At 36.8% G+C, this 10,000-nt stretch overlaps 1 protein-coding gene across 1 annotated transcript in view; it reads right to left on the bottom strand.

Annotated features, from left to right (window-relative positions):
* Positions 1–4,337, bottom strand: part of LOC144975649 (uncharacterized) — a 10,011-nt gene extending 5,674 nt beyond the window's left edge. Inside the window, exons 1-4 of the mRNA XM_078919835.1 lie at positions 4,309–4,337; positions 3,107–3,249; positions 1,713–1,867; positions 465–668 (exon numbers count right to left, since the gene is read on the bottom strand). The gene's annotated coding sequence lies outside the window, so the exon portion shown is untranslated. The remainder of the gene's footprint in view (positions 1–464; positions 669–1,712; positions 1,868–3,106; positions 3,250–4,308) is intronic.
* Positions 4,338–10,000: the final 5,663 nt, after the last annotated feature.

Genomic DNA, 10,000 nt, shown 5'->3' with positions numbered 1-10,000 from the left:
ATCGTTTTATTGAAGACATAGGACTGAAAAATAGCCAAAATTTTGTGATTTTGCCTTTTTTTTCAAACTTTTGGCTTCAAATTCAAATATTGATGTATTTAAATGACCTTTTACATGTCAAAAAGAAAAGTTATCTGATATTTTAAGTAAACGTTTTCTGGCCAAAATTAATTTAAAAGTGTGCTGTGAAGTTATGTAGACAGTTTAAAACTTAGAGGTCGTGGGGTCATTCATATGTCCAAACTTCTAGTTGAATTAGCAATCGTTAGTAAAACCAAAAACTAGAGGTGCCTAAATGAGTCAATAAAATGGAGAGAAAATTTACTTGAAAAAGACCAAAGGCCGAAACGTCGTTTGTTTTGGGTTGTTACTTTATTTATGAGTCATATTTACTGCCCTTTATCTTTCTCTCCATTCATTCGTTTCTTAGGATGAAAACATTTACACTTCATTGCATCACGTACCTTTTCAGCCAAATCAAACCAGCTTGTGGCATCGATAGCATGACGGTCACTCTTGAAGGGTTCCTCCAACTTGTCACGTGATGACAGAGTCCAACCTCCCTCCAGATAGCAAAGATTGGGTTTGAAATATTTCCTGTAGTCTCGAACGGAATAATCCTGAGTTTTGAAGGCTCTGTACCATTCTCGCATCTCAGCGACTTGCTCCTGGACAAATCAAAATAAAAAACGAATAAAAAGAAATGTATAGTGAACATTTTGGGCTTACCCTCCATCAAAACAAATTATTAAACAGAAAACCGGAACAAGTGGAACACCTGTTTAATCATTTAATGTTTGGATAAAGGCGTCACCCGAAACTTAATATTTCTTCTCATTAATTTTTATTTGGTTTAAAGCTTTAAGCACCAAATTATGATTATTCCCTGATCAAATGGTAACGAAAAGGAAGATGATAAAGCATAACTGCATTACACAGCTCATTGACGACCAGCATATATTTAAACTAAAAAGTAAGACGCCATTACTCAGAGTAATGGCGTCTTACTTTTTAGTCTAAATATATGCTGGTCATCAATAAAGATCATCCATCCTCGCTCTTTTACATCCGTAATCCTTAGAATCTGCCTATACACCCTGCTACTAAAATAGTTATGCCACCTAATGGTCCAATATGTAACCTATTCATTGTGCGGCTATGTGGTCTTGTGGTATGACACTCGCTTTCGGATCGGAAGGTCCTGGGTTCGAACCTCGCTCGGCTCATAGATGAGTCCTTGGAAAAGGCTCTTCATTCACATTCTCTCACCGTACTCAGGTGTAAAATGAGTACCTGGCTGTTAACAGCGTTTTCTCTGTCCGAGAAAATGTAATATCGCCTAACAGGCGTCATGTCCCGTCCTACATGTTAAATGTTGCTGTTGGCCAGGGACCCCTTGTAAAGCGCTTTGAGCACGTTTAGTGGATATTGTGCTATAATATAAAAACTCAATTTAAAATTTAAATTACAAGTCATCCGAAGGTGTGACGTTACGATTTTTATTCCCTATAGGGAATGAGATTAGCGTACGAGTAGCGTCGCGAGGACGAGAGACGCATGCGCACAACCAACATGACGTTCTCTCTCTAATAACTTTTCCGCCGGTGACGTCACAGACTAAGAGTGACGTCCAATCAAGGGACGCTACTCTTCCGCTAATCTCATTCCCTATTGTAAATATGCTTACTGGAAAAAAGGCATGGCGATTTTACCTCAATAGTTGGTTTGTTGAGGACTTCTGGGGGCACGTCGGGATAGGGGATCATTTCGGCTCCGTTAAATTCTTTCCCTTGGACAGGACGCATAAGCAGGAAATCATTGTGACGTGTTCTAAACTCTACTCCATTCAAAACGACAACGAACTCTCCTATTGGTAATGATAGATGAGAGAGATGTCGTAATCGTCATCATCATCATCATCATCATCATCATCATCATCATCATCATCATCATCATCATCATCATCATCATCATCATCACCATCATCATCATCATCATCATCATCATCATCATCATCAATATCAGAATAAGAAAAACAAATAAGATGGACAATGGCCATTGTATTGATAATAATTGTAATAATAATAATAATAATAATAATAATAATAATAATAATAATAATAATAATAATAATAATAATAATAATAATAATAATAATAATAATAATAATAACTAATAATAATAATAATAATAATAATAATAATAATAATAATAATAATAATAATAATAACAATAGTAATAATCGTCATAATTTATATTCCATTGACAAAAATAGTGTTCGCGTACTTCTCCATGAAACCAGAAACGTAGGGTTATAAGTAAACGTTTGGAGAAGAAGAAGAAGAAGAAGAAGAAGAAGAAGAAGAAGAAGAAGAAGAAGAAGAAGAAGAAGAAGAAAGAAGAGAAGAAGAAGAAGAAGAAGAAGAAGGAAAATAGAAGAGGGGAAAGAAGGGAATAGAAAAATGCGAAGAAACGAGAAGTGACAAAGAGAAGAAGGGAAGGACCAATAGCCCAGGGGACAATTGTCTTTGGGTATTCTAGACAAATGCCTGCATAACCGCTGACGTGCCACAGTGTCAGGCTTGCTCAAGACCACGTGCGGCGATACCTTCTGGGTAAGAAGTAAAGACCATACCGCTGTGCCAGGCTGCTCACCCCCCCCCCCACACCCCCACCCCACGCACCCACCTCCCACCCATAGGAAGAAGAAGAAGAAAAAGAAGAAGAAGAAGAAGAAGAAGAAGAAGAAGAAGAAGAAGAAGAAGAAGAAGAAGAAGAGGAGGAGGAGGAGGAGGAGGAGGGAAGAGGAAAGGAAGAGAAATGTGACCCGTCGCCTCAAAGCGGTATTTTGTCGGAATGAACTAGATGAGGAAAACTTAAGTTATAACCTTAAAGTTAAAACATGGTGTTTCCTTCTGTTCCTTATGGTAGAGTATAAATACTATTTCTTGCGTTGCCAAACGTTCTAAGGTCCTATTTCCCACCGTTATATCTCTAAATTCACTTCTTTGGCTACAACACATCCCGACATAATACCATTTTGACAGGGCGGGTCACAAATATTGAATTAAAGACAAAACTTCTTAAGCTGTTACAAACATTTTACCTTGTCCTAAGACACTCGTGTAATCAGAGTGGTCGTGCATCGATAGAGCTGAGGCCGAAATGTGAGTGTCACTGTAGTACTCTCGTGTGCCTTCATGTACGTGCCGAGCAACCTTGACCCCAGACTGACCTTCTGACCTGATTCTGTTGTGGAAATGTTTCAAAGCAGAAAGAGGCAGTTGCCAGACAAAGCAAGAAAGAAAAAGAAAAAAACAAGAAAAAAAAAACATCCCAAAATAAATCAGTCTTACTCGACTGAAGATCGAACCTCAAAGAAAAAAGAGAGAAAAATAATTGTTATTTTGTCTTTCTCGTCCTTCGTCCATTGAAGTCAAATTTTAAATTGACAAAGTTGAAAATAGTTGCCAACTAGCAAATGTAAGAGCATAACTTGGAACATATAAATTTGATGAACTGAGATACAGTGTTGATATGTTGGATTGGTTACATCAAATAAAGGAAGACAGCACGAACGGTTGTGTGAGGTACGTGGAGAAAAAATGTGAGACGCAAGCGTCTACATCTTCAACGGCCATCTCGGCAGTAGCAGAAACAAAACATCAGGCAAAATGGAACAAGTTGTGAAACAAAGACTCAAAATACAATTTTAACTCTCTCCTTACCAGCCGTTTTCAGGATTTTCCCCAAAACTTTATACCCAACTAAAACAAAATAGATTTTTTAATCACTCGGGCGCAATAGCAGTAAAGTTCTTGCGATACATAATTTCATTAGCAAAACATGCTCTACAACACACTGTTCATTTTCTTTATATTTTATGATGTACAAGAGAAATTTGAATAAGAAAAATGTTGGTTGTATCGTAACGAATGTGACGAGTTTCCTATAGTTGGTAAGGAGAGGGTTAATCATATTCAAGAGCACTGTGAAAATAATGAGTCAGAGAGGGCTGCAACGCTAAGAGGAGAAGAAGAAGAAGAAGAAGAAGAAGAAGAAGAAGAAGAAGAAGAAGAAGAAGAAGAAGAAGAAGAAGAAGAAGAAGAAGAAAGAAAGAAAGAAAGAAAGAAAGAAAGAACAAGAACAAGAACAAGACCAAGAACAAGAACGAAGAAAAAGAGAGGCGGGATGAGAATAATGTATTTAAAGACTTTATCAGAATTTGACAGAGTCGAACAAGTATTATGATCATAAGTATTATGATAATATTATTATACATTGTAACTTAATCTTCTCACTTCTTACCTTTCTTCGACAAACGTCTGTAGATCAATGATTTGTCTACCCAGTGTTTTCACAATATCTTTCATATCCGCTACCTGTTGGTCAACATTTTTTGTGGGCTGGGTACTACTGACCAATGGCTTAGTCGCCGGCGGAGCCGATGTTGGAGTCCCAGTGGTCATGGATACCGCCGTTGGGCGTCCTGTCGTCGTGGATACGGTAGATGGAGTTCCTGCCTTTGCTTGTACAGTTGTTGGTGCTGCATTTGTGGTGCTGCTGATGATTTTGCCTGCGTTAGACAATGACAATAAATTGTTTAAAAGTTCACGACTTAAAACATCAGAGATAATCAGAGAGGAAATGTCTTTCTCAAAGCAATTCAATTCTTCTTCTTCTTCTTCGTCTTCTTCTTCTTCTTCTTCTTCTTCTTCTTCTTCTTCTTCTTCTTCTTCTTCTTCTTCTTCTTCTTCTTCTTCTTCTTCTTCTTCTTCTTCTTCTTCTTCTTCTTCTCCAAGTACCAAGTCTGTGCCAGACATCGGTGATCATGGTACGCCATTCATCTCTCTGATCAGAGAACATCAGAAAACTAATATTACTCTTCTCTTTCTTTGTCGCCCAGCTGTTCAAACTATTCAAATATTTGTTTATATTCAATAAATAAAGTAAAATGAATGAATAAATAAATTTATATTGTGCATTCCCAAGGATCTGCCATTCTCAAGGTGCTTTCATAGTTATTCTATATTTCCCCAGTGTGTCATGTGTGACCAAATTTCATTCCGTACAGTGCAAGTCGCCTAAAAAGTTGTACACTAGTACTTTTACAATAGGCTAGCACTATTCAGTATCTGATACTGAATAGTGGTTTTGCACTATTCAGTATCTGATACTGAATAGTGGTTTTGTACTATTCAGTATCTGACACTGAATAGTGGTTTTGCACTATAATACGGTGTTTTTTTTTCTCCGAAACCTGAAAAAGTTATGGGAAGAGGGCAGCTGTGGGAGTGAATATGGGACTCAGAGAAGTGTACACCAGTGGGGAGTGAACCTGGGACTGGGTTTTGGCGGGTTTCCAAATAAAAAGCAATTACTTTTTTACGAAACACGACGACACCTGGCAATATCCGACAAAGTTATGAGAGGTAGGCAGCAGCGTGTGTGTGTGTGTGTGTGTGTGTGTATGTGTGTGTGTGTGTGTGTGTAGGGGGGGGGGGGGAGGAGAGGATGAACCTGAGATTCAGGGAAGTGTACACCAGTGGGGAGTGAACCTGGGACTCTGGGTTTTGTAAAAAAGCAATAACAATATGGGGGGGGGGGGGATTACATTTTTAAGAAACCCGACAATATGCGGAAAAGTTGTGGAAAGTAGGCAAAGCGTGGGGAGTGAACCTGGGACTCAATGAAGTGTACACCAGTGGGGAATGAACCTGAGACTATGGTTTTCGGCGGGCTTCAGCTAGTTTCATATAAAAGCAATTAATTTTTTACGAAACCCGACGAAACCTGGCAATATCCGAGAAAGTTATGGGTAGTAGGCAACAGTGATGGGGAGTGAACCTGAGATTCGGGGAAGTGTACACTAGTGGGGAGTGAACCTGGGACTGGGTTTCGGCGGGTTTTGAAAAAAAAAGCAATTACTTTTTGTTTACAAAATGCACCAAATCCCAACAAAATGGGACAAAGTTATGGAAAGCAGGCAAATAATGGGGAGTGAACCTGAGACTAAGGGAAGTGTACACCAGTAGGGAGTGAACCTGAGACTATGGTTTTCGGCGAGTTTCAGCGAGTTTCACATAAAAGCATTTACTTTTTTACGAAACCCGGCAATATCCGACAAAGTTATGGGAAGTAGGCAACAGTGGGGAGTGAACCTGAGACTCAGGGAAGTGTACACCAGTGGGGAGTAAACCTGAGACTTTGGTTTTCGGCGTGTTTCAGGGAGTTTCACATAAAAGCAATTACTTTTTTACGAAACCAGGCAATATCCGACAAAGTTATGGGAAGTAGGCAACAGTGGGGAGTGAACCTGAGACTAAGGGAAGTGTACACCATTGAGGAGTGAACCTGAGACTATGGTTTTCGGCGGGTTTCAGCGAGTTTCATATAAAAGCAATTGCTTTTTTACGAAAACCGACGAAAACCTGGCAATACCCGAGAAAGTTATGGGTAGTAGGCAACAGTGCTGGGGAGTAAACCTGAGATTCGGGGAAGTATACACTAGTGGGGAGTGAACCTGGGACTGGGTTTCGGCGGGTTTTGAAAAAAAAAAGCAATTACTTTTTGTTTCCAAAATGCACCAAATTCCAACAAAATGGGGCAAAGTTATGGAAAGTAGGCAAATAATGGGGAGTGAACCTGAGACTAAGGGAAGTGTACACCAGTAGGGAGTGAACCTGAGACTATGGTTTTCGGCGAGTTTCAGCGAGTTTCACATAAAAGCATTCACTTTTTTACGAAACCCGGCAATATCCGACAAAGTTATGGGAAGTAGGCAACAGTGGGGAGTGAACCTGAGACTCAGGGAAGTGTACACCAGTGGGGAGTGAACCTGAGACTCTGGTTTTTGGCGGGTTTCAGCTAGTTTCACATAAAAGCAATTAATTTTTTACGAAACCAGGCAATATCAGACAAAGTTGTGGGAAGTAGGCAACAGTGGGGAGTGAACCTGAGACTCAGGGAAGTGTACACCAGTGGGGAGTGAACCTGAGACTATGGTTTTTGGTGGTTTTCAGCGAGTTTCATATAAAAGCAATTACTTTTTTACGAAATCCAACGAAACCTGTCAATATCCGACAAAGTTATTGAAGTAGGCAACAGTGGGGGATGATCTTGAGATTCAGGGAAGTACACTTGTGGGGAGTGAACCTGGGACTCTGGATTTTGTAAAAAAGCAATACCAAGGGGGAGGGGGAATTACTTTTTACGAAGCCCGCCACAACCCGACAAAGTTATGGGAAGTAGGCAGCAGTGGGGATTGAATCTGGGATTTGGACACCGATGAGGATTGAACCTGGGACTGCGAGAGGCTGGTACCAGTGGACAGTGAGCTCAGAATGTACTTTTATTTCGAAACCTACTGAAATTGCCAAAAGTTATGGGAAGGGGGCACCATTGGGCAATAAACCGGGATTCAGGGAAGTGCACACTGGTTGGGAGTGAACCTGGGACTGTGAGAAGAGGATATCAGTGGAAATTAACCTGGGACTATGGAAGATAGATACTAGTGGGAAATGAAGCCGGACTATGGGAGTTGGGTACAAGACGACAATGAAGCAATTACTTTTTTACAAAACCCATCGAAAAACCATAGACTTAGGTTTACTCCCCAATAGTCTACACTTCCCTGAGTCTCGGGTTCACTCCCCCACTGTTGCCTACTTCCTTTCCATAACTTTGTGGGATATTGTCGGGTTTCATAAAAAAGTAATTGCTTTTTTTTACGAAACCCAGTCCCAGGTTCACTCCCCAATGGTAACACCTCCCTGAGTCCCAGGTTCACTCCCCACTGCTACCGACTTCCCATAACTTTGTCGGGGTTCGGCGTGTTTTGGCAGGTTTCGTAAAAAAAGAAACACCCCTAAAAATACCACCTGTATTCAGAAAATAGATGTCAATTGTAGTCTAATATTCAGTATCTATTTAAATCATTATTATTATTATTATTTATTTATTATTATTATTATTATTATTATTATTATTATTATTATTATTATTATTATTATTATTATTATTATTATTATTATTATTATTATTATTTATTTTATTATTATTATTATTTTTATTATTATTATTATTATTATTATTATTATTATTATTATTATTATTATTATTATTATTATTATTCATCATCATTATTATTATTATATTATTATTATTATTATATTATTTATTATTATTATTATTATTATTATTATTATTATTATTATTATTATTATTATTATTATTATTATTATTATTATCATTATTTATTATTATTATTATTATTAATATTATTATTATTATTATTATTTATTATTGTTATCACGTAAATTTTAATATAATACGGCAATTAATTCACGGAAGTACATCGCTCAATTAATAATGGCAGAAAGTCTGGCCACATATTTATAATGAATCGGGTTTGTCTTAGATGACCAAACAAACAAACAAACAAACAAACAAACAACAACAACAACAACAACAACAACAACAACAACAAATGAGACAAACAAAAAAAGCAAGATTTTAAAAGGTAATAAACAATAGAAGAGCACATCAATGAAAAACAACAACGAGATTATAACACATAAAAGATATTCGTAATAAATCGATAACTGATTAAATTACTCGAACTACTTGATTTAAAAAAAAATAATAATCATAATAATGATGATGATGACGATTACAACAACAACAACAACAATAATAATAATAATAATAATAATAATAATAATAATAATAATAATAATAATAATAATAATAATAATAATTGTAAGTAAGTAGAAAAAATAATAATAATACTAATAATAATAATAATAATAATAATAATAATAATAATAATAATAATAATAATAATAATAATAATAATAATAATAATAATAATAATAATAATAAAAGAACAATAGTATAATATCAACATTAAAGCATATTACTGGCAAATAAAATTATCAAAACAAAAGTTTAAAAAATATCAATAGACAGAAGGAATTTTTAAAATATTGGGGGAAAAAAAAAGTCATCCCTGCCGGGATTTGAACTCTCGAACCTTAAGCTCAGAGTCAAACAGCTTATTTCCACCAAGCGATGGTGTCACTGAACATTTAGTGACATTTAATCATGTCTATTTAGATATTTAAAAATGTATTTGAATACCACTCTCACTTTGATATTTTGAACTATGTTAATTGCACTATAGATAGAATGCGCTTGGCCAAGGAGTTCACAACATTGCCATCCGGAAGTATAACGGACCAACACACAAACTCTGTGTAACCATGAACTTTTATAGTCTGGTTAATACAGTTTAGTGAGAACAACTCACAAACGCGGATGGCAAAAACAATAACAAAGGCCTGAGTGACGTCATCTGCATACTATCTATAGCAGAAATTAAAAAATTACGATCAAAATATTTTTACAACTTTGAATCGGGCTGTCAGTTACTGCACGTGTTCAATCTGGAAGTGGGTCAGTAGTTCGACCGAGATTGTCGCACTTTTCACTCTCTCTATAAAAAAGAGTTCCTTGTGGATACTGAATAGTGGCAAAGCACTATTCAGTATCAGATACTGAATAACCACTTCCTTTACAATATTCGTCACAACATTTACCTCAAGTACTCATTCACATAAATCAAGTGGGGTAACGTATTAGTTTTCGACCATTGCCACCCTCGCTTAATTTTGCTACAAGATAAGAAGCTGTACCGTTAGCCACAGATGCTACAGAACAGAATGTATGGGTTGACATGCCATCTTCGTCTAAATTCATTTGATTGCCATAAGTATATTCCCCTATCAGAGGTCTTTAGTTAACAATGCAATATGTTCCTCTACCCCTACAACCAAATCAACACCATTTTTTTTTCTTCAAAATATTGTTTCTTCAAAAATGCTGTGTCTAAAAAAATAAGAGAACCGATTTTCTGAACTCCCGTCTGAGTCAGATTATTTTGGATTTAATGATTTTGTTTTAAAAAATGGTTTCTTTCTTTTAAATGACAAATGTGTTA

Source organism: Berghia stephanieae, chromosome 6, assembly GCF_034508935.2.
Source record: "Berghia stephanieae isolate SIO BIC M18660-M18661 chromosome 6, UCSD_Bste_1.3, whole genome shotgun sequence".
Taxonomy (NCBI): Eukaryota; Metazoa; Mollusca; class Gastropoda; order Nudibranchia; family Aeolidiidae; genus Berghia; species Berghia stephanieae.
Note: the sequence above shows the minus strand (reverse complement) of the source record. Positions and strands in the feature narration are given on the sequence as shown.